This window comes from Panthera pardus, unplaced genomic scaffold (genome assembly GCF_024362965.1).
Source record: "Panthera pardus isolate Hobbes unplaced genomic scaffold, ASM2436296v1 HiC_scaffold_24, whole genome shotgun sequence".
NCBI lineage: Eukaryota > Metazoa > Chordata > Mammalia > Carnivora > Felidae > Panthera > Panthera pardus.
In genome coordinates, this window is record NW_026526810.1 from 7711944 (window position 1) to 7737697 (window position 25754).

The window sequence follows — 25754 nt, forward strand, 5'->3', positions numbered from 1 at the left end:
AGGACGTCCTAGAGACCCACCCATCAAGCTTGAGAAATAAAACAAAGGAGAAATGAGGGATGGCAAGAAACTGCACGGTGGACTATTTCTAAAACAATTGCTCAACTAGAAATGCCTTTTCTGTGTTCTTGCTATTTTTCCCCTTAATTTTCTCTCTTTCGGGGGATTAAAAGCCTCCCCTGCTTAAGTTTGCCCAGATCCATTAAACTCCTCCCCACTAGATCTCACCAGCTCCTTTCCGTGCAGAAGACAGAAATGCATTTGTTTTGCTTAACTAAACAGAATGGACTTTGATGGGGAGGAACAAGAAAATAACCGCTACTCTCAAATCACATGGTTCCACTCTCCGTCTCTTATCACAATTTGTGACACAAACTCTTCCTTCTCCCTCCCACTCCCCCCTGCCCCCAAAGAAATCGCCTGCAGAGTTCAGCTGGCCATTTTCTGCAGGTTTCCTTTGGGGGACAGAACGTGGTTTGGGTTTTTCAAGTATTGCTTATTAAGGTTGAACTGGCTTCCGGGCGTAGAAAGAAATCAGCAGACAGTGTGTGAATTGGCAGAGAGGGGTGGGCACAGGAAGTCTGGAATCTCAGCTGGACAGACCAGAGTCAGCGGGCATCTCTTTTGGAGAAGGTCAAGGGAGGCAGGCCGAGGGTGCGAGATCAGGGAAAGCTGTTTCTGCCTCACAGCTGGATGAGAATAACTTCACAGCCCCCCTCCTCGCTTGGGGGACCTGGAAGACTTGTGGGGTTGGACAGGGGGCCTCCGGGATCAGGAAGGGGACACTCACACCGCCTCTTTGCCTGGCCACCCTACTTCCTTCTTTAAACAGATAAACCAACGACACAAGGAGGCACCAGGAAGACGGTGGCAGGGATCCTGGCTTGGCTCCTCTTTCCCAGTCCTGACACAACCTTACCGGCCTTCCCCATCCTCCTCCCCAAGCGGGTGACTTCTGTCACAGATGGTGAAAGTCACATGAGAAATATTTGGTCGATTCCACCTCTCCCATCAGCGACCTTAGAGAATGCTAAGGTGACATCTCGGAGCGGGGGTCCTTCTAAATGCATAATGGTGGCTGCTGGAGAGGGGTGTTTCAGACAACTGGGACGGGGGAGGGGGAATTGCGAAGCCAGAGTGCGCTTTGGGGGGGGGGGGGCTCACCCCTGCAGGAAGATAGCACATCCGGGGTTGGGCAGCCGAACGCCCTGGCCCTCTGGGGCTCCCCATCCTTGGTGAGTTCACACCGCTGTCCCGTGTGAACCCTTAACGTTCACAGGTCGGATAGAAAAATCTCGCACACATGTTACGAAAAGAATTACAGGATGGGTCTCCCTAATGAAGGAAAATGGTTCGGCCCAGTTAAAGAACCAACCCAGTGAGAAGCGCCCCCCCCCCCCCCCCCCGCCCCCTTGCTGGCCGCGGTGACCTCGGGATCATTCAATGTGACCCTATCCAGGTCTGTTCCTCTCTGTCAACCTCACCCCCTACCCCATTAAAAAAGTAGGAGGAGGAGGAGGAGAAGAAACGAAATGTGCAAACAGCCTCTTCTCATTTTGAGGAACACGACTTGGCAACACGTGTGCGCGCAGCCCCAGAAGCCCAGAACTTTCTCCCAGAGCCGAGCCCGGAGGCTGCAGGGGACGCACCCGCACCCGCACCCGGCCGGCATCTGGGAGCGCGGGGCCGGCCCCGCAGGAGTTAAAGCCGGAGGCGGACAAAAGGGAGGCCGCCTCGGCTCCTGTCCTCGGCTATCAGTTGCAAATGGAAAGACTGGCCTCTGGACGCTACCTCCCGCCAGAAAGGGCATTTTATTACAGGTTATGACAAGTTGCCGAGAGACACGGAGAACTCAATAAGAAGGAGCGGCGGGTGGAATCACAAATGCTCGAGATGTTTGGAAGACAGAGCGAAGATGGCTTCAAATGATAGGTGTGAGCCGGGCTCGAGATGGAATCCGGGTGGGCGCCGCGGCGCGTGGGTGCGCGGGGCCCGCGGGGCGACGCGCGGGGGCCGGGGCGCCGCCCCCCTGCGTCCCCCTGCGCCCTAGGGCGCCGGGTGCCACCAACCCGCGCCCTCCCTCCCGGAGCCGCGCCGCCCACGGCCCCGCGATCGGCCCAGAAAATTCGCGCCACCCACCCCTTTCCCGGCGCGCAAATTTGCGTCTTAGGTTCCAGGCGGCAAGCGTGCATTTCCCTGTGTCCCCGGCTCTGTTTCTTTGCCGACCTCTGCGAGAACAGGGATGTGCCTCCTGCCATCCACGGGATATGCCCCCCACACGCTCCCCCTAGAGCTCCTTTGAGTTGTTTTGGGTTTACTCTGAGTTTACATCCTCTCGCCTAGTTAAAACAGAAAAAAAAAAAAAAAAAAAAAAAGAAAGAAAGAAAAAGGAATCGAGCAGACTTTTATTTTCTGTAAGGTGGGAGACGCGGCCTTGGGGGTTTCTGCTAAGTCTGCTGATGTTGCAGGGTGGGGAACGCGTCCTCTCTCTCTCCCTGGCAGCGTTTCAAATGTTTTTCATCACCCATCGCCAGTGGAAAATAGTTTTGTCTCTGTGAGTGCTCAGACCTGCCTCGCCTGGCCCTCAACTCGGAGTAGGGTAGGGGACCCCAAACGGAGCACAAAGCCAGCGCCCCACAGGGAAGTGAGCTTGCAAGGTTTGGGTTGGTCTGGGGATGCCAGTTGAGTAGGGGTCGGGGTGGTGGCTCAGTTATCTGCAGAAATGCAGGACAAAAGGGGCGGGGGGCGACGTTGTATCCTCCAAAGGGTGATCTGTTTCTCCAAATTCTAGCCCCATTTCTCATATCTAGAGAAGGCGTGGCTAGCGGTTTCAAAAGCAAGCCTCCGTCCAAAATTCGTTGCTTTGAAGGATTCGAACTCAGTGAAACCCAGAAAACTAGAAACTTTCTCCCAGCAGTGCTTAGCGCGCCATAGCAAAATGCGTTAAGCACAAAAACAAAACCCCAAACCCTACAGATCCTTCTTTCCCCCCTCCCGACGCCCGGCTTAAAAAAATTATGCAAATAAAACATGAACCTCTATCGTTGAGGAGGGAGAGAAATTAGATAAACTGAACAAACAGCTAGGGTCCATCAGTATTTCCCATTCAAGAAAGAGGGCTGGGTCCTGAGGGGTGTTTGAAAAATTGTTCCAGGGCTTGGCTGATGAGTGAAGCGGATAAAGTGTATCAACCCGAAAAAGTTGTAGGGAGTGGTTTTAAATAGACAGTTTCTTGGAAGCACGGTCTTGGGCACATCGTACCCCTCCCCCACACCATGCAACAAGACCGGTGTAAACCCAAGTTAGTTTTTCTAACCTCAATACAATCTTTTACTGTTAGTTTTTTTTCCAAAACTATTTATTCTCTTGTCAAATATGCCTGATTTTTTTTTTTAAATAAACCATTGTTTGCTGTTCCACTGGAACTTTCGGTTAAACGTCCCTCCCCCTCCCCAACCACTTTGTCAGACAGACAAATAGATCTACAAGTTGGGAAGGTTCATATTGTAACAACTGAGGCTGAAAAGCAAGTCGTGAGTGCCCACGGTGAGCACCTGCTGCAGAAAAGACGCTGAATTTAAAGAGCCACTAAACTGAGTGGAAAAGGCGCCTAAAATAGATAATTTTTATAGCACTGAAGTTACAGAATGAATAGGATAGGAGATACTATTTTTCTGTCATGACGTGTGCCATTAGTACCTTGAAGATGAAACTATATTTCCCCCAAAGACCGGTTTACTGGGTTATTTTTGTTGGCAAACTCTTAAGAACTGAAACATGCAAAATGCTTGTTCTTTATCCGCCTGGCCATCAACAACCAATCAGCTAAAAGGTTTGCAGAACTCTAGGGTTCTTTTCATGGAAAAAGTAAACCGTAGAAAAAGTTTTAGCCCCCACGATGGATAAACCTTCCTCTAATGTTTGGCTTTTTGAAAAGATTGGGAGAGAGAAATTGTAAACGAAATCACTCCCGGGCTTGGTCTGTGCAGAGTGGAATGCTTAGAAATCTGATGAGGCAACAGGAGCCATAGGGGAATGAAAACTGCGTAAACATGATGCTCATTTCTGTGTTGGGGCACAGTCTCACCACCTAAGAATCAATCTTTATTTATCTTTTTGTTCTCTCTTCCTTTTTGGAATCTGGACACACACACACACACACAACAACAACTTGTTCTCCAGAACCAAACTTAAATATGCTTAAAACTTCATTGATTTCTCTATACTGTGCCCCTCCCTCTTTCTGGAAAGAACCAATTATTGAGTGAAGAAAATCACATATCTCAACCCTCCCCCCCCCCCACACCCTTCCAAAAAGAAAGAGGACAGAGAGATTTAAAAGTAGAAGATACACGAAGCTGGGAGGAGGGAAAAAGTTGTAAAAGGGAGAAAGGTCATGTGTAAGAAAGTTACAACAAGAGTTGTCATCTGTAACTGACTGAAATTGACCTGGCAGAGGTGTTCTGTACTGTGGCAAAAAAAAAAAAAAAAAAAAAAAATGGGAACAGAATTGCCACTGGGAAGAGAATAAGTATGAAGGCACTAGTGAGGAGGAAAGGAGAGGTAAATGGAAATCCGCAAAGTCCCCAGGAATATTTTTTGGCTCCCCTGTCCCATCTTTACAAATCTTCCAGTCAGCTTGCAGAACTGGAAAGCAGGGTCAGCAACACAACACAGAATTCTGAGGAAGCCTCAAACTGGCGGAGCCCCTTTGTAAGAAGAGCGGGAACATCTCTTTTTATGGTTTTCCTCCCTTCTGAGGCTGAGAATAATAAACTCAAGTGGCTGCCCGTCAGCCCCTGTCCATCTTCTTTAGCAAACTTGACATAGTGGAAGAAATATGACACGTGAATTATTAAAGAGGAGCTAGTTGACTTCTAACCCTGATTGCTTTTCTCAGACCCCATTACCTGCACATTTATCTAGCAATACAGTGCAGGAATTGTAGGGCGTGCAAGCTAGGCAGAAAAGAGGAGAAAGCGAAGCCAGGGTTTGTGAAAATACCAGGGAAAAGCAGGGTGTTTTACGTTCCCGGTTGCCCCACTCAAGGGGGTGTTACAGAAAACAAACCACTCTTCTGAGAAAAGGTTCAGTTTCTCTGTCCAGGAGAGCAGAGACAAGAGTGTAAAGGGACTTCAGCAACACCTTACATCTGATTCCCAATTCCCTTTACGAAAAGCGTCCCGGGATTTTGGTTTTCTTGATCTTCAACCTGATGGAAATGAGTTCTTCACTGTCTTTTAAGGAGAGCGCCAAGACCCTAAGTTGGACTCTCCCAAGACCTGGGGAGACATCCAGAGACGATTTAATTTAGGCAACTGATAATATTATAAAAATCAGCAATAATCATTCAGGCATGCACACAAAAGTTTCTTTGTGTTAATTAAGCGGCCATTATCCCATGGGCTTGAGTAACTGGGCGGCTGTTGGTTAGGCTAAAATAGGAAGGGGTTTTTGAACACTTAGGAGCTTCTTGTTTTAAAAGGAACAAAGGGAGAGGTGCAGCAGCAATAATGATAATTAATACCAATAATAACAACGTCCTTTGGGCAGAGATTCGTATATCCCGTTGCCAGGGTGAAGGTAATAATTGAATCTATCCCAAACCTGAGTGATGGAGCAGTCAGAAACGACTCCATCTGACAGAGGAGCCAGGAGGCGAGTGATGGATACTATTGTCCAAACGTGACCCTCCATTAACACCACCTATCAGCATCTGGATCCTGTCACCGTGTCCCATCGCAGAGCCAAGAGGCTGCCCGGCACATTCCAAGTGCTTCCAGGGTTTTCCGGCTGCACTCAACCTTGCATCAACTAAATGGGTGGGGAGGCTGACCCAAACCTCGCTTTCTCTCTCTCTGCACTCGCCTTATTACCCTTTCGCAGGCCCATTGTCTGGCAGGTGCTGGCAATTTGCTCTTTATCGCGCCTCTGTTTACGAGGGCTTTTTCTTAATACTAACAAAGGGAGAAATGGTATTAATATGAATTAACACAATGAAATGAGACAGTTTTGGGACTCCACCAAATGAAACATCTCCTCCTCTAATTGGAGCTGGAGAGAAAGGGGAGGGGGAGGGGAGGAGCTGGGGGAGGGGGAAGGGGGAGATACAGATGACCTACTGGGTGACAGGCACAGGTTGGAAGGGTGACATTTTATTGTAAGCCTCCCAATGAAAGGAAGAAAAGGAAGGGACCAGTCAATTTAATGCGGGGACCAAGAGTGCAAGAGTGTTGCTAAGAGACAGAGATGCTGCTAAAGTTCTATCAGAAGCACTACTCTGACCTTATGCAAATAGAGGCGGCCAACTCTTTGTGGAGCGGCTGAAAATTCCACCCCCTGTGTCACCAATACCTGGCATCGAGCCTTTTATTCAAATGTTCTCTAAACACACACACACAGAGGATGTGACAAAGCATGACACATTTAGGGGCTGAAGGGAAAAAAAAAAAAACAGACAAAATTGGGGGAATGATGATAATAGTAATAATTTTTAAAAACCCAGAAAAAAAAAAAAACCCGACACCAGATCGTGCTGTGGAAATGTCACCCATCTTTACCTTCTGTCACTGTCATTTTCCTGAGGCTGAGAAGTAACCTAAAGATTCAGAAATTGCCGTCTCATGGCAGAAACAAGCCTATTAAGACCCCGCCGTGGCGCCTAAAGTACTGCCCCTAATTTACACCCCAGGAGTGTGGGAAGGGGGTGGTGTGAGGGTGCGTGGGCAGGGGGTGTGAAAGCCTAGTGCAGCCTAGCGCTATGACACCATGCGCGCGCCCCCAACAAAATCAAATACGTATGATTTTCCTTCTGTTTTGACTATCCACTCTAGGATGGGGTTAAATGCGAGAGGCAAGAGGGGTTCGGAGCCGGTTGGGTCTTCCAGGAAGTTGACTGTCCTTATGCTGGCACAGACTGGGAAGGCGACACGTTCCGGAGGGCGGCCTGGGGGCGGCACCCAGGTGGGCGGGGCTCGGACCTGAGCGGAAGGTGGGCGCACGGACCCACCGGCCTGCGAGCCCTGGCGGAAGGGGACGCCCCCCGCCCCTCGCTGCCCCTCTGCAGCAGACGGTGCATCTCCAGCCCCAGCCCCCCCCCCCCCTCTCCCCCCGGGCTGCACTGTGCAGCCCTCGAGGGGCCGTCGAGACAAACTGTATCCTAGGGCTCGGTGTTGCCGTCTTGGAGCCTCTGGGTTTGCCTTCCTCGGGCCGCTTTGGGCGGCGGGACCTTGGGGTTAGGGGGTGTGCACCAGCCCTTCCAACGGTCCAGGCCACATTCCTTCTCTTCCTTCCCCCTCCTCTCCTTTTCCCTCCAGGGTAGCATTTGCCCCTCGCTGCTCCGTTGCAAAACACGTGGCAAGGGAACCACGTTTCTCAGGGCAATCTTCCTGCCAGAGAACCACCCGAACTTAGGGTGCCAGTCCTGAGAAGTTGCCAAACAGATGACACGGTTCTCGGGGGAGGTTCCCCCTCCCCCCGAGGCCACCCCAGGACTGCAGCCTTGGGAACTTCTAGGGCTTAGAGCCAGGCGTACGGGGAAGGGGAGCGGGGAGGAGAGGGCGGCCTCACCCACCGCCCCGCCGGCGCTTGGAGCCTCCGCCTCGGACCGGCTGCGGCCAGAACCCAGCCCAACCTGGAAACTTCTGCCGGTTCCTCAGGCGCCCCCCTTGCCCCCCAGGGACGCCTAGCTGCGGCGGTGTAGAAACATCCGTAAGTCACGGCAAAGCACCGACACGCACAACTTTGCAAACTCAATTTAACCAGCGGGCTTTTTACCCACTTGCCTCCCTCCTTCGCTTTTGATTTCCGTGTTGATAAAATGCCCACCGTTTCGCGTCTTTATGGTAATAGTCGCAAATGAATTCATGTAATGACCTGGGAGGGGGGCGTTGGGGGGCATTTCAAGCGTTCAGTGGAGGATAACTTCCCAGGGCAACTTCTCCCTAGGACCCTCCCGCGTCCCCTCTTAATGGTGGGACTTTTCATAATGTGCACAATACTATTAAAATTTCATATTAGCAGTGTGTATGGTGAACTTTGTAATGGGAAATTCAATAGCTGCTGTAAATATTAATGGAATATGAAATGAAGCCACAGCCTCGACCAGCCCTGACAGTAAAACGGAGTGAGCATGTGGCGGCCCCGGGGCGAGAGAGGCCTTTCCTCTTGTCGCTCTCGCTTTATTACATTAGCGCGGGCCTCCCCGCGCCAGCGTGGGCTCAGAAGCCGAGGCGCCGGGTCACCCATGACAAATGTCCCCGTGTCTCGCCAACAGGCCCCGCCTGGCCCTGCCACTCCATCTGCCCAACAGGTCCCCGGGGAGTGCTTGCGGGTGTCAGTTTCAGGTAAAGAGCTCTTGAAAGCGCCAAGTCTCCAAAAAGGCTGCAAGGATTCCAGCGCCTCCCCCCGTCCCCGAGGCCCGGGTCGCCGCCACCGCGAGCTGAAGCCGCACCCGGGGGAGGGGGGGAGAGGGTCGGGGGTCGGGAGGGGACCTCAAGCGAGTTTCCGGGATGGAAAGCGCTCTTAGGGGAGCCAGATCCCTCCTTTCCTCCCTCCCTCACCTGGATCCCTCCCCGCCTCCGGCCCAGGGGACGGAGCCTCCGAGTTGGACGTGGGGGCGTGGGCAGGGAGTCTGCCGGGGGACTGGGGCCTGTTGGGGCCGAGGGGGTCCGTGCAGGCCGGCCGTCCCGGTCCGGTTCTTTGCCGGGTCTCCATCTGTCGCCTTCTGCGCCTACGTGGCACAGGCCGCCCAGGCAAGCCTGCGACAGTGCGGGGCAAGGAGCCGGTTCTCGGCGACCTAAGTCGCCCCCGCCGCAGACCCCTGGGTCCCCAAAAGCAGCCTCTCCCCGCGCGAATCTTCGGGAAACCAGAGGGGAGGGCGTGCGTGGCCGGGGGAGGAGCCGCGCCTAGTGCGGCCGCGCTCGCGCGCGTTGGATTGGTTCCGAGCCCCGGTCGCCGCCGAGGAGGGTCCCGCGCGGCTCCGCGCGCTGACAAACGTGGCCGTCAGCACCTCCGGCGGCCCCGGCGGGTTATTTCAACAGGCTGGGAAAGATCGGCGTTTTGAGTGGCAGGCGACGCCTCGCCACGCTCGCAGTGTTTGGGCTGGAGCGACGGCACTTAGGAGAGCTTAGTGTGAGATGGGACATTAATCTGCACTCGTTAAGAGACAGCCCGTCGGCACTTCCCCAGGGCTCTCCCCCCCCCCCTCCTGGCCTCCGACGCCCTCCCCGGCGCTCGGCCACTCCCCGCCCGGCCCTGCCCCGGGCGCGCGGTGTCGCGGGTCCACGCGCGACCGAGGAGAGGACCCCGGGGTTCCACTAGAGGCCAGGCGGCCGCGTGTGGGTGGGTGGGGGGACAGCGGGCGCCAGGCGAAGGTTAAAGTCAACATCGACTTACGGTCCAGCCTGGGCCGGCGCTCTGGAGGGTCCTGGCACCAACCCCCTGTCATTGTCGCCTGTTTGCAAGCGGGGAGAGTGGCTCCTTAATCACCGATGGGCTTTTTCTCAAGCCACAGAGCACACAGGCGCTTAGCACCCTCGCTGCGAACTCAGGGCAGTTGTCTCCCTGTTTCCCTAGTACTGACCCCCCCCCCCCCAAATTTCACCGGTGTGCAGTCAGCCACGATCACCCCTTTACCACCGGGTCTATGGGGTCACTTTTCTAAGTTCACTGGAGCCCCCCTCCCCACCCCGCCCCTGCCTGTTAAATGATTTCCTGTTTCCCCCCTCCATCCCCCCCCCCTCACCCCCCCCCCCCCCCCCCCCCGCCCCGCAATAAATCCGGAATGGTTCTCTCATCTGTTCCAGAGGCAGGCAAACTGCAGAGCTGAAATAAGAACGGAATTGAAATAACGCGCGTTTGCTTGTGCACCCGGGGGCTTCCCTGCGGGGGTAGTTTCAACAAGGGTATCCACTTTTTTTTTTTGAGACCCATTGCAAAGCTTCAGGCATGATTTGCATTCTGGGGGGGAGGGGGACGCTCCGGCCGGTTCCCCCACCCCCATGGCTGTTATTTGTACACCCCCCGCCCAGGTTAGGCTGCCGCGTCTGTTTCTTTGGGTCCATTAAATCCCCTTCCTCCACCCGAGATGGCTCAACTTCTTTCCCCTGCTCTTGAAAAGAGTAACACTTTGGAAAGAAAAAAAAAAAAAAAAAAAAAGGACAAGAAATGGATATAGGTTTTGTAAGTGTTAAATAACTTTCTCAGCGTGTATTAAAGGAAGATTGTATTTTATCAACAGCTGATTGATGCAGCCGTGTGATCCTGTCGGTTTGTCTATAGTATCATATTTATTTAACCTGCTGAGGGACCGTGTTCAGGGGCAGCCTGCTCATGCTGACAAGATCATGCACATTACACACTACCCCAGGTATTTTGATTGATTGTTCCCACCCCAAAGCCTTTGGTTCATAATTTAGCCCAGCAGGCTCTGCATCACAGGCTAGGTTTCAAAAAAAAAAAAAAAAAAAAAATATCCTGTAAGAGATTTCAATGAACAACTACGGCCAAGAAACCTTTCTCCACCTGCAACCCCCAAATATTTTAAATACCTCCTGAGATGGTTCATTGTGGGTAATTACAGGGCACACAACCTTTATTTACTCTGGTTCCCCAAGTGTAATCAGATTATTCATTTTGATTTGTGGCTGGGCTAACATTTCCTTAGCTGCAGGGTGGCAGGGTGGTTGGGTGTCATGGTGGTGGTGGTGGTGGTGGTGGTGAAAATGTCAAATAGTGTGGGCTTCTCTTTTGCTTTTCCTTTGCTCTCTTTCAATAACAGCTATGGGATGTGGAAAGCAGTAGGAAGGGAGACAAAATGGTTTTTTTTTTTTTTTTTTTTTTTTACAGTTTTCTGAGGTTGCACTGGGAATTGGTTCCTAACCTCCTCTGGCAGCAGACTGGATTGTTACTAATATTCAATGGCCCCAGACCCCCAACCCTGTGGGTGAGAAAATGATTCTTCCCCCCCCCCCCCCCCACAAGAACAAACTGTCCATACATACACTTTCATACTATTTGGGTCTTTTCAAGTAAATGATCCTAATGATCTGGGCACATCCTAGTGAAATTAGCACTACCTATTGACGGACCAGTGAATAATTACTTCCTATGAGATTTCTGGAGGAAAAGAGCTTTCTCCTTGACTTTTGAAAAACTAACACCAACAGAGTACGCATGGGTATGGGTACTAATTTGTGCTTGGAAAAATAGTGTTTCCAAAAATGGAACACGTTTTTTGGTGCATCTTCTTGGGTTTCTATCAATCGGGTTAGCAAGGGGTGTGTGTTTGTGTGTGTATAAAAGTAAAGTTTCAAATGTGTGTTCTTTTCTCAGTAATAGACATACTGTTGTTTATTGTGCTTGCTACTTTTATGTTTGTCCTTCAGAAACTCTTGGGATGACTCATGAAGCCTGGAAAGGCCACCTTAGCACTGTTATGAATCTCTTTGTCGATCAGAGTTTCATTTTGTCATTCTAGATCAGATGGGAAGGTCATTATCAGTGTGGTTAATTGCATAAGTATATAATGCTGCACCGGAGGGTGAAGATTCATAGCATTTTAAAAAGATGTTAAGTGCATAATTGCCCCCCAAATAAGTCAGCGCATCTAAAGTAATTATTTTTTTCTCGTCAGGTCTTAGGTTAACATTGCAGGAAAAATTCTTGTATATCCCAGTGATAGCAACAATGGCAACATTTATAATTAAAACTTTCTTACTCTCTCATCCATTCATCTACTCATTCATTCATTTCCCTCCCTTTCGTGCTGTTATTCACAAAAATGCATCTTTCGGCTTGATTGTATACTTTATAATGATGGTAAAGAGATTAATCAAATGTGATCTCTACTTTCCATTCCGGCGACCATTTCCTTTTAATTGTCCCTTAGACTTGGGGCAGGTGTGGGTGACTCTGATGGCATACCTTCTTTGCTGACAATACTAAGTTCAGCAATTTTTTTCAATCCTTTGATGGTGCTATTTATCCCTAGATGGTGTTCAGTGACAAGACCCAAACTATTTGCAAAACTCCAGGACATGCGTCTTTCTGCGGAGAAAAACAGACATTATCAAAAGTAAGTACAGACACAACATCCACAGAGACAGAGAAGAGGGTAGGCTGACAAAGGAAATATTTACCTATGACAGAGTGTCAGTCAGGGGGCCCTAAGGTAGCAAATGAAGCAAGATGAAGGAAAGGCCAATTTGTGGTGAACGGAATCTCCACATTTTAATGAGGTGAGCTAAGGAGTTTTGAGCTACGCTGTAAATCAATTTGCAGCCTTTTCCCAAACCGTTTTTACAAATCATTGGTTTGCATTGAACGTCAACCTTTTTTTAAAGCCATCCACCACCAGGTTCTTTAATAGAATGCAATGTATATTACCCCCAATAATGACAAAAAAAAAAAAAAATACTTTCCTATATTGTCTCCGGGGGAGACCAATAAATTGGCTGGGCTCCCATTTCTTTTCAAGGGGGCACCTTTGCGGTGTTTAATACATGCTCACGCACAGACACGACACGACTGAACTTGTTTCAAGTTTGACCGCTTCTTATCTCTGCAGCCCCGGGCACACGTTACTACAATTCTCTGCCCCTCAGTTTCCTCATCTAGTGAAATTATAATAGTGCCTGCCTCGGGGGTCGCTGTAAGGAGCAAGTTAAGACACAACCCTCCTAAGGCAGCGTCCGCCGTGTATCTATTACTAGGCTGGCATCTGCTATCCTCGCAGACCACCATTTGCATCAGGGTCACATTGTGTTATTGACAACAGTGTTTTTTGTTTTTTTAACGTTTGTTTATTTTTGAGACAGAGAGAGACAGAGCTTGAACGGGGGAGGGTCAGAGAGAGAGAGGGAGACACAGAATCTGAAACAGGCTCCAGGCTCTGAGCCGTCAGCCCAGAGCCCGACGCGGGGCTCGAACCCACGGACCGCGAGATCGTGACCTGAGCCGAAGTCGGACGCTTAACCGACCGAGCCACCCAGGCGCCCCAATAGTGCTTTTATTTACGGTCACCCACAGCGTTGCGATTAGACTCCAAAACTTCAACTCTGTATTTGAAGTGGTTCTATGAAGGCGCTGAACTGCAGTGCAAAACTGTCCCTGGGGCCGAGCTATGACTGTCTTGCTCCCAGTCTCCCGAGCCCCAGTAAGTCGCCTTCCTTGTAAATGTCAAGCTGAAACGCTGCTGCAGGGTGTGGTTGGCACGCCACTGAATGGTTTGTAGGCTGAGTCACAGGAAAATTCCGCTAAGAGCCTCTAAAAAGGCTAACAGCTATGTGACTTCTTAGCCCCTGGTTTGGTAAGGGTGCCAGCACACTGCCTCCCCATTTTGCCTTATGTACTTAAGTCCTTCGTGGCAAATTTTAACAGCCTCTGGGTTTTATGATATTCTTTTCCTATGTGCTAGGAATTATCTTCTATGAAGCTGTTCAAGTTTAAATGTATTAAAGAATTTTTTTTTTTTTTAAAGTTTAGGGGCACGGGGCGCCCGGGTGGCTCAGTCCGACTTCGGCTCAGATCATGATCTCATGGTAGGTGAGTTCCAGCCCCGCGTCGGGCTCTGTGCTGACAGCTCAGAGCCTGGAGCCTGCTTGGGATTCTGTGTCTCCCTCTCTCTCTGCCCCTCCCCTGCTCATGCTCTGTCTCTTTCTGTCTCAAAAATAAATAAAACATTAAAAATTTTTTTTTAAAGTTTAGGGGCACCTGGGTGGCTCAATCAGTTAAGCGTCAAACTCTTGGTATAAGCGTCCGTAATACGATCTCACGGTTCCTGAGTTCGAGCCCTGAGTCTGGCTCTGTGCTGACGGCATGGAACCTGCTTGGGATTCTCTCTCTCCCTCTCCCTCTGCCCCTCTCCTGCTGGCACTGTCTCTGTCTTTCTCAAAATAAACAAGTACACTTAAAAAAAATAAAGGTTTAAAAAAGAATTTTTTAAGTGTATTTATTTTAAGAGAGAGAAAGAGAGTAAGCAGGGGAGAGGCAGAAGGAGAGAGAGAGAGACAGTGACAGAGAGACAGAGAGAGAGAGAGAGAGAGAGAGAGAGAATCCCAAGCAGGCTGCACGCTGTCAGCACAGAGCCTGACTCAGGGATTGGACTCAGGAACTGTGAGATCATGACCTGAGCTGAAACCAAGAGTCTGACCTTTAACTGATTGAGCCACCCAGGCGCCCCAAGTTTAAATTTCTTTTTTAACAGAAAAGGATGTTTCCTCATTTCCTCATGTTAGGATATTGATTAAAAACTAGAGTCTTGGTATGAAAAGGAATAGAGTTAGATAATACACTTTTTTCAGGGTTTGATTTTTTCTCACATGTTGACTTTTGGAATTAAGACAAAGCCAGTTTCGACTGGGAATAAAATCAGCATTGCCTCAACTATGGGATATCTTTCTTTATGTTTTTGAGCTGCTCTAGTGCCATTCCAGATAGTAACTCAAGATCTGGGCTAAATGGAACCAGAGTCCTTGAATGGCAGCTAACAGCACCTGTCCCCAGTCCCTCCAAGTCACCCTCCAAGGATACAGAATATGACTTGCTTTTGTTACAATTAGATCGCAGAACCTCAGGTAGGAATAGTTTTCATTTTATGTCACTTCTCAAACCAGATCTTGCAAACATGTCCAGACAGGAGCTGGTGTTTTCTTACACATGTTAACATTGACCTTGCCATCTAGAATCAACCCCCCCCCATCTGTTTAAATCAGCATTCCATATCCCTTTCACATCTGTTCTTTTCCACCTGCTCCGTGGGGTAAGCCAGTCTGTTTCCACTCTGCACATACACCAAAAATCTGTAGAGTCCCAAGAAGTTGGGACTTTCAGTGACTTTAAGATGCAGATAAACAGGCATGCAATTTGCTCATTGGCTGACATATTTCCTTCTAAATACCTGCCCGTTGCTGTGTTTGATAGGAAAAGTGCATCTCAGATATTTCAAGTCAGTTTCAGTGTTAAGTATTTTCTCACCTTTTAATTAATTCACTCTTAGATCAGGGAAAGGTAACCTCAGTGAAATATACATAACTTCCTGTGTGTCTTTTTGTGGTTATTCCACAGGCCTGGAAGGAATCTTTGACTTTCTCCCATTTGAACAAACAACAGCTTCAAAGTTGTCGACAGTGTACTAAACAATGATACGAGAATATCCCCAGAAAGGAAAATACGCCACGACGAAGTTGTTTCCTGTATGTGAATGCTGAGATTTAAGGAAATATCGTGGCTCCCCTTTAACTCACAAATAAATTCTTTTTTTTTTTTTTTTGAACAATTGCTCCCTTTGAGATTTGCAAATAGTTCTACTAGTTTACACAGTTCTTTTTTCCTCCTTCCTTTTAAGTGTACCTCTTAAGTAAGCAGACACTTTAACTTGCCTTCTTATTAGACAGCTTTTTCTTTATTGCCTTTTCATAGCACAGCTATCAAAAATAAGATAATACGCAAGATCTGGGACCTAATCAGCTTTCTAGCTGAGTTTAAAGAGTCTAGAGGCTGTTTAAAGGTAGCTCTGGTTATGTGTGCGGGCTTTACTGCCTTGTTTGCTCGACCACATTTTGATGGAGAGGGTAATGTGTTTGCTAGATAAGGCAAAAGGGACCAGCCAAAAAAGCAAGGCTCTGTTTGATAAACCCTGACATATTTAGCCATTTTTCTCCCACATGAAAGGAAGCTTTAAAACTCTAAGAAAAATAGAGGTGTCAGTTCAAGCACACTAATGTTGATCAAGACAAAAAAAAAAAAAAAAAGAAGTAAATAAAGAAAATGGGCATCTTTTAGTCTATTAAATTAATTAGCTCCAGAGCTTATCATGCAGTTGAAAAGCTGGATAAAATACAAGTCTGTTTCTCGTTGTTGTCATTTGATGTGAAGGGTGAGTTCTTTAAGTCAGTGTACGTTGAAAAGACAGTTATTCTGTTCAGCTTGACTTGCCCTGGTAGAAGGTTTGAACCCTGTATGAAGGAGCTCATTAAGTAAAGTTAAACTCTTATAAGGCCGATCAGCATGGACTTGGGATGAGAACTCAGTCTGAAATTAGGGTTGAACACACATGATGACAGTCTTTGTTAAGTGGCCTATAGCCTGAAAACAGATTTAAAAAGCCAGAATCAAAATATGTCACCGGACATCTACCGGTAACTAGAGGTCCATAGATAGCTTTACAATCTGGAATGATGTAAAAATGTTGGAGGTGAATTATTGATTATCTTATAATAATTTTCCTTTTCTAGAAAAAGAAAAGGAATAAAATATCAGAAAGCTTCACAAGATAGAGCTGTCTCTCAAAATGAGACTTGAACTGGTGTAGGTATAAAAATAATTTGGGGCTCAATTTTTATACCATGATCACTTTCAGTTAATGTAGAAGGAAATATCAATCCTAAATCAATATCCTAGTAAAATTTTCTATTTTTTTTTTTCTCTAGAAAAGACACTTTTCATGGTGCCTCGGTGGCTCAGTCGGTTAAGCATCTGACTTCAGCTCGGGTCATGATGTCACAGTTTGTGGGTTCGAGCCCCGTGTCGGGCTCTGTGCTGACAGCTCGGAGTCTGGAGGCTGCTTGGGATTCTGTGTCTCCCTCTCTCTCTGCCCCTCCCCTGCTTGTGCGTGCGCACTCTCTCTCTCTCTCTCTCTCAAAAGTAAATAAACATTTTAAAAAATTTAAAAAAAAAGGAAAAGATATTTTTCTGATTTCTTGTTTTTCTAAATCACAAGTATTTTTATTATTTTATTTTATTTTAAGATTTTATTTTTTTAAGTAATCTCTACACCTGAGGCAGAGCTCAGACTCACAATTCAGAGATCAAGAGTCATATGCTACACTGACTGAACCAGCCAGGTGCTCTGAGAGTGGGTTTTTTTGTTTGTTTGTTTTTTAAGATTTTATTTTTAGGTAATCTCTCCACCCAACCTGGTGCTTGAACTCACAACTTGGAGAGAAAGAGTCACATGCTCTGCTGACTGAATCAGCCAGGCGCCCCTATAGAACGTTATAAAATATAATCACTTGAATTTTTAGAACTGTGTTTCTTCTATATATTAATCATTTTAAACATTTTTTATGGCTTAGTGTTAATAATCTCTATGAGTGTAGATTTTTAGATGAATTTAATGTCAACTAGGGATTAATGTGAATTAATTAAATTGACTGTATCTTCTTTAATGAGAAAAAAAGGATTTAGTTTTAATACTGATGATCTTAATAAAGCTTCTCTCTACTTATCTGTATTTTCTCAACATTAGGAATTATTTTTATTAGAAGGTGAATTAATTTAATAACGGCAGAGTGGGAAAACTTGAAATAAATCAAGTGATTGCAAACTGACTTTGCTATTGTTCTTGAGGCTGTGTAATCAAACCGAATAACTTTCAATTAGGAAAGACCCAATTTGTTGAAGCCACTTAAAAATAAAAACATAAATTGGAGTTCACGTTTATTTGTCTTTTGAAACAGCCATCCAACAGAATTTGAAACAATATCTACAACGGAAGGTAAACGAGCGTTTAACACACCTGACTCTACTCGGTAAATTATAAGAAAAAAATCACATGTTACAAACGCATCTCCAGTAGAATCATTGTCCCTAAGGATGCACTACCATGAAATAAAATCCTAGCAGAAATCTGTGGATCTCTGAACGCCTGGGTGACTTGGTTGGTTAAGCGACCGCCGGTTGATTTCGGCTCAGCTCATGAGCTCACAGTTGGTGGGATCGAGCCCTGTGTCGGGGTCTGTGCTGACAGCATGGAACCTGCTTGGGATTCTCTCTCTCTCTCTCTCTCTCTCTCTCTCTCTCTCTCCCCCCATCTCCCACTTGCGCTTTCTCTCTCTCTCTCAAATAATACATAAATGAACTTAAAAAAAAAAAAGAAATCTTGGAGCTCTCTGAAATTAACTCATGGCTAAGTGACAAAGACACATCAAACACCAAGCACATATCTGAAGCGCGTAGGTTTTATGACGCCTGTTGTACAAGGTAAGACGAATGGTTGTTGAGCACGTTAGACCACTGTGTAGCTCTTCTTCTGTATTTTGGGGAGCATTCATTGGACTTATAGGCTACAGTTCTTTTTTTAAATTAAGTTTTCACTTATTTGTTGTTTTTAATATTTGACTTATTTTTGATAGAGACAGAGCACAAGTGGGGGAGGGGCAGAGAGAGGGAGACACAGAGTCCAAAGCAGGCTCTGGGCTCTGAGCTCTCAGCACAGAGCCCGAGGCGCCGCTCGAACTCATGGACCGCGAGATCGTGACCTGAGCCGAAGTCAGTTGCTCAACCGACTGAGCCACCCAGGCGCCCCGCTACCCTTCCCCTTATTCTATTGAGACTGTTGTCTTGCGCTTAAGGGCCCGGCAAGCTCATTTCCAATGGCCTGCGCTTACAGATGGACGCATGTGATGGATGATGCGTTCTGCAGGCCCATGCTGGCGTCTTCCAGGGTGCATCACCCAGCCAGTCAGACCTGAGGCTGCGTCTAAAACAAATGACTCACTGATATGCTTACTCACTTTAAACCTGACAATATAGTGTTCTAGATCAGGAAGCTCCCAGTTTAAAACATTCCATGCCCAGAGCTGACTACCAAGTGGTGCCAGGCCGCTGTAGCTTTGACTAACACGACAGTGTAGCTTTGGCCCCCGTTCTGGCTTTGCCAGGGAAAGAGTGGGTAATAGAATTCACTTCTCTGTCTTGTTGAGAATGCGAGAGAAGGGATCCAAAGTCCCTAGCTCTGCGTCTGATACAGAAGATCTTCATAGGGGACGAATCTCATCATTACTCCTGAGGATGAAGACTGTAATGGATGTCAGTTCCGAAATAAAATAAAGATCAGTTGAGACATTGTTGGGGTGGGATGTGCTAAATGTCCCAATAGAGCTTTCAAAGGGGATCAAGTAGAAAACAGGCATTGCAGGTGGTGGACTTCAGTATAAAAAAGTGGACTCAGTATAAAAAAGAACTTTCCAATAATTCGATTGGCTTATAAACATTTTAAAAAATGACCATCCTGGGGCGCCTGGGTGGCTCAGTCAGTTGTGTCCGACTTCGGCTCAGGTCATGATCTCACGGTTCGTGAGTTCAAGCTCCACATCGGACTCGATGCTGACAGCTCAGAGCCTGGAACCTGTTTCAGATTCTGTGTCTTTCTCTTTCTCTGCCCTTCCCCCGTTCGTGCTCTGTCTCTCTCTCTCTCTCTCTCAAAAATAAATAAACATTAAAAAAATTAAGTAAATAAATGAAAGTGACCATCCCATCTGTCAGGGGTGGCAGAGAGCAGATAATTGTGTTAGTTGGGGTTGAACAAATCAGTGTTTCCTAAACCTGGTTGCATGAAATGGAATCACCTGGGAAGCTTTAAAAATCCGCGTTTTACAGATACATGAGAAACCTCTTCCCGCACAAACACAAGCATACCATTTCCAAGAGTAATTGCTGGTATTTGTTAGAAATGACACACTTTGACTATGTAATACCGAGACAAGATGCCGCCCGCGCGAGAACAAAACTGTTTGCTTCTTAGATTGTTTCCTGCGAAACTCAGCAAATTACACCGTGCCTCCCTTTTCCAAATAACATTCTGGACAACTCTCATGAACGTAAACATCAAGGACAGCCACAAAGGAAGAAGATACAGAACCACAACACAGAGAGCATCCCCAAGCCAGGGTTTCGTTCCAAGTTCTTTTTTTCTGTTAATAAATGATATTGTAATGGTAGCTCCCATTTATAGAAGACATTATCCTGTTCCTAAATTGCTAGCTGAATGTTCCTAAACTCTCTGACACGAGCTTTACTTTCGCGATTGGGGGGATGGGAGCGTGGAACCAGATCGGGACTGATCATTCCAAATGCACACGGGGGCATGAAGGGGACTGTAGGTGGGTTGTGGGGACCAGATGTGGTCATGGAGAGCGGTGGGGACCATGGCAACACGGACGGCATGGACCTTTTCTAAAGAGGCATGCCACTATTTGACCCCTTGTTAAATGTGACCTTGTGGAAACACAGATTCAATTTTATCACAGGTTTTGATTTTTCAAGATAGCCTAGGAATTCCAAACTTCAAAATGTGAAGGTGGCCATTTAAAATATCATTTCGCAGTTCCAGACGGAGAATCCTGGAGGCTGGATCCAGCCTATGGGTCACTGGTGCTTATTCTATCTGGACCGGCTGATGGCCATGGGTGCCTTCCATCATGAGTATTTTCCAGCAGCATTTCTCAAACTTTGATGTGCATAAGAATCGCCTGAAGGGGTTGTTAAATCACAGACTTCCGGGTTTCATAGTAAGAGACTCTGATTGGGATTTCTTGCAAGTTCTCTGTTGGTACCGAGACGGACATTTGCCCGTGACTGTGTAAGCCAGGACTCGGTCATAGTCCTGCCCCCCTTTGGCTTGGTTAGTGTTGGGTATTCATTTGATCAATTCAGGGAGTCTCCCTGACTCCTCTTGTTCTGCTTCTCCTGTCTCCCTCCCTCCCGGTATCAAGGTGACACCTTAGGAAAGGTTGTAGCTGGCACTTTTGCATTAGGGCAGGGGAAGCAGGGCAGTATTAATGTGCTTAGATCCAGTCCGGTTAACTTGGCAGGAAATGCTGGATCCTGTTCACTTATTGTTATTATTCGTAAACATTCGGTAAGCTTAAGGTGTACAACATGTTGATTTGATACAACATGTATATTGCAACATGATTCCCGCTGTAATGTTAGCCAACACCTCTCTCGTGTCACATAATTGTCGTTTCTCTTGTGGTGAGGACATTTGAGAATCTAGTTTCTTAGCAACTTTCAAGCATGTAATACAGTATTGTTAACTATAATCATGCTGTACATTAGATCTTCAGAACTTATTCATCTGACCACACATTTATACCCTTTGTCTAACATTTCCCCATTTCCCCCGCCTCCCAGCTTCCGGTAACTATCATTCCGATCTCTGTGTCTATGAGCTAGGTTTGTTTGTTTGTTTGTTTTTTTTAGATTCCACAGATACCACATCTAAGTGATATCATACAGTATTTGTCCTTTTCTATCGGATTCATCTCACTTAGCATAATCCCTTCAAGGTCCATGTTGTCTCAAATGGTAGGATTTACTTCTTTTTCATGGAAGAATAATATTCCAGTGTGTGTGTGTGTGTGTGTGTGTGTGTGTGCGTGTGTGTGTGTGCGCGTATCACATCTTCTTTATCCGTTCATCCATTGACTCATCAACAGACACTTAGGTTGTTTCCATATCTCGGCCGTTGCGAATAAATAGTGCAATAAACATGAGAGAGTAGACAACTCTTTGAGATCCTGCTTTCATTTCCTTTGGGTCTATGCCCAGAAGTGGGATTGCTGGATTGTATGGTAGTTTTGGTTTTAGTTTGTCGGGGAATCTCCATACTGATTTCCATAGTGGCCGTACCAATTTACATTTCCCATCAACAGTCCACGAGTGTTGTATTGTCACCACATCCTTGCCAACGCTGGTGGCCTCTTGTCAACAGTGGTTGACAATGGACAACAATGGACGATGGAATGGTTGATCCTAACCATTCCAACAGGTGTTGTGAGGTGATATCTCATTGTGGTTTTGATTGTCATTTCCCTGATGATTAGTGATGTAGAGTATCCCTTCATGTACTTATTAGCCATTTGGATGTCTTCTCTGGAAAAATGTCTATGCAGTTCCTCCTCGCTTTTTTTTTTTTAATTGGGCTGGGGTTTGTTGTTGTTGTTGTTGCTGCTGTTGTTATTGAGCTGTATAAATTCTTTATAGATGTTGAATATTAACCCCTTATCAGATATATGGTTGGCAAATATTTCCCCCCATTTTTAGGTTCCCTTTTCATTTTGTTGATGGTTTCTTTGGTTGTGCAGAAGTTCTTATATTTTTTTTAAGGTTTATTCATTTATTTTGAGAGAGAGAGAGGGGAGGGACGGAGAGAGACAGAGAGAGAATCCCAAGCAGGCTCCATGCACGACCCAATGCAGAGCTCGATCTCGTGAACCGTGAGATCATGACCGGAGCCTAAATCAAGAGTTGGACGCTTAACTGACTGAGCCACCCACATGCCCCATGCAGAACCTTTTTAGTTTGATGTAGTCCTACTTGTGGAATTTTGCTTTTCTTGCTTGTACTCAATCCTGTGTAGAAATAGGGTCACCCCTAAACACTTTACAGATAACCAGCTTCATAAGTAAGTATATTCAGTGACGCACGGGTGATTACTCAGTGCTGGGCAATGTGCAAGGTATTTTTTCTGTGCTACCTTTAGTGCGAACAACCGTTTCTGAGATAGATATTTTCATTCCTACTTCGCAGAGTCTCAGAGAAGTTGCATACCTCCTCTTAGGTCACACAGACACTAAGTGGCAGAGGAGAAATTTAAAGGAAAGCAGCATGGTTCTGAAACCTATGCTCCTTCTGGGATACTTCCAAACTTACACGCGCACACAGTAGTATAACTTGATAGAGTAAAATTAGTATCAGATAAAAATCATACCTTGCCCCATAAAGGATGCAAAGTGACGAACGAAAATGTCAATTATATTGCCACATAAATTAGAAGCAAATAAAATAAAACAAGAAGGAAAGAAAGATGAAGTACCAAAAGGCTTTGCCTGAAGTCATATTCCCTCAGTAGCAGTGGCTCGTGAACCTGACCCTGAGCTCCTAAAGAAAGGGTAGTGTCTAAGGGCACCATGTTAGGGGGTGATAGGCCATGTGAAGGCGGAGTGGTCTCTATCCTGAGTCCAGTATGCTCGTGACCACCTGAGGAGACTCTGGAGGTGTTCATGGATCTACCTGTGTCTCCAATCCCCAGAGAAGTATTGGGTGCTGGCTACGAACAACCCTCATTGCTACAGACCTCAAACAACCTGCATGGTACTGTAGATCTGAAGCCTGGGATCCTGTCCAGGTAATTCCATCTGTCTGGCACAACACTGTAGACAGACAGGTTATGAGTTCAAACACTGCCAGCAGGTTGATGATAATCCTTCGGATTAATTGCTTTAAATTAAATATACAATCACGGCCGTCATGCACTTCAACCCTGGAAGTCTGTCTTTGTTCTCCCACTTCACTTGTTTTAAGGTTCAGTACCTTTGATTGGTTGACGCATACGGAGAGCTTTCTGATAGATGACTTCAGAAGAAGAAGAAACAAAATGAACCACGGGGAAGAAATAAGATAAATACAAAACAGAAATATCTCCTGTTCAAGGGCAAGGAGACTTGCTCACATTTGAGAAAAGTTCCTAGAGATCTTATCTGCAAGTTTCCCCATCTGAAAATGAGGAGGTTGGCGTGCTATTGACATTTAAGTTTCTTTCTGTCTGCAAGACTCGGGAAGGCACGATTCAGACTGTGATGTGATGGCGTCAGAGGTGAGCACAGGAGAAGGAGGAAGTAATCCCCAGAACGCCACGGCCGAGCCTCCATCGGAGATGTAGCCAAGCAGCCTGAGCAGAGACTAATGCAGGGCTCAGTCTCATGAATTGTGACATCATGACCTGAGCCAAAATCAAGAGTTGGAGAACTGAGCCACCCAGGCATCCCGTTGCCCACTTTTCAAATTAAGTTTGCAATCTGAAAACATGCCCCTTCCTATTTTTATTTCAACTTGTTGTTTGGTTAGTGCAAATCAAGTTAAACTAAACAGAAACAAACCAACAAAGTACTTTCTGAAGCTTCCACATACGGCAGGTACAATAGTTTGTCCTCATGACTTCTGGATTCTCGCATAGCTGACCTGGCTTGCCAGGTTTGTTCAGAGGACCATGGTCTGGGATCTCTGGGATCGCTACATAGTTACGTCTCCTTTATATACAGCAAAACCTTGGATTGCGAGTAACTTATTCTGCGAGCGTTCTGCGAGACGAGCAGACATTTCCAATAAATTTTAACCTGGTAAACGAGCGATGTCTTGCAATGTGAAGAGTAAGTGATGCCGAACGTCACATGATCACAACTGAGCCAAAGGTCCTTGAAATGCACTTAGATATACAAGTGCCTTGGATTACAAGAATGTTTCCGGAACGAATTGGGCTCAGAAGCCAAGGTTTTGCCGTCCTTCACTCTGGATGTTGTTGTTTGTACTTCAGAGTGTGTAAGCAACTGGATGGCTGGGCGCACATTTTAAAGCAAATGAGTTTTTTGAAAAAAAGGTCAAACACAAAACAAATCAAGGCATGTTACATTCCAGCCTGTTTAGTTTTGAGGCTATGTTGGTGGATGGTAGATATACGCTGCATTACCTACCCCTTACTCTCTAGCTTCTAGTTCTCGCTCCTGCCCTCATTTTCCCCGGGGAGCCATCTCTTCTCCACAATCAGTTCTTGGGGCTCTGGTGGGGCTGCCTCCATTATGCTTCCTTGACCATGGCGACTGGTCCAGAGCTTAGCGAGCAGTCTGTCAGAGCCAATCAAAGCTTGTAGCAATTAGAATGAAGTTTGGAAAGACATCCAAAATGAGAGTGGCTTCAATAAAAGGCATTTTATTTCTGCCTCATGGATAAGTCCAGAGGTAGACTGTTTTAGGACAGATACGCTAGCTCTGTTCCAGACTTTTTTTTTTTTTTTTTGGAAGAAATTGACATGCTGATTCTGACATTTACATAGATGTGCAAAGAACCTAGAATAGCCAACATTTTATAGAAGAATACAGTGAGAAAACTTTCAGCACTTTATTTCAAGACTTATTGTAAAATTATAACAATTAAGCAGTGTTGTATGGTATAAGGAGGACAAATAGGCTAATGAAACAAAATATAGTCCAGAAACAGCCCCACTCATATATAGTCAGTCAGTTTTCAACAGGGACACAGAGCAATTCAGTGAAAAAAAAAAAGAAGGTGTTTTCCATAAATGGTTCTGGAACAATCGAGATGGGAAAATGAAAAATATGGTACCTATGTTATAGCATATACAAACTATAGTTCCAGACAGACGATATAAAGTATAAGCAATAATCATATTCTTTAAGAATATGGGGTAGGCAAATATCTCTCAGAATATAAAGGCATTTAAAAAAAAAATAAAAATCTGGGGCACCTGGATGGCTCAGTCGGTTAAGCCTCTGACCTCAGCTCAGGTCAGGATCTCACAGTTTGTGAGTTGGAGCCCCCATCGGGCTCTGTGCTGACAGCTCGGAACCTGGAGCCTGCCTCGGATTCTGTGTCTCCCTCCCCCTCCACTCAAGAATAAATAAACATTAAAATAAATAAATAAAGATAAAAATTAAATAGAAAAAGATAAACTGCTTCATCAAAATATTAGTTCTATTTTATAAAAGGCATTATTAAGAAAATGAATGAGGGGCACCTGGGTGGCTCAGTCGGTTAAGCGTCCGACTTTGGCTCAGGTCATGATCTCGTGGTCTGTGAGTTCAAGCCCCGCATCGGGCTCTGTGCTGACTGCTCGGAGCCTGGAGCCTGTTTCAGATTCTGTGTCTCCCTCTCTCTCTCTGACCCTCCCCTGTTCATGCTCTGTCTCTCTCTGTCTCAAAAAAAAAAAAAAAAAAAGGTTAAAAAAAATTAAAAAAAAGAAAAGAAAATGAATGGTATTTTATAAAAAGAAATGAATGGGATTTGTTTTTGTCTCCATTTCACAGAACTTTAATATAATTTGGATTCTTTAGTATTTAGTAAAATGTATAGTTTTTTGAACCTTGCTTAGAAAGAAAGGTACTGGGGCGCCTGGGTGGTTCAGTCGGTTAAGAGTCTGACTTCAGCTCAGGTCATGATCTCACGGTTCCTCATGA

At 46.4% G+C, this 25754-nt stretch overlaps 1 long non-coding RNA gene across 2 annotated transcripts in view; it reads left to right on the plus strand.

Moving 5' to 3' along the window:
* Window positions 1-17431, plus strand: part of LOC109273366 (uncharacterized) — a 64627-nt gene extending 47196 nt beyond the window's left edge. The window contains exons 2-4 of one of the 2 annotated variants that reach the window (XR_008416988.1): window positions 11993-12076; window positions 15067-15194; window positions 16431-17431. This is a non-coding gene — a long non-coding RNA (uncharacterized LOC109273366). Of the gene's footprint in view, window positions 1-11992; window positions 12077-15066 lie in introns of both variants that reach the window. The other variant, XR_002082991.2, reaches the window with a different exon arrangement.
* Window positions 17432-25754: the final 8323 nt, after the last annotated feature.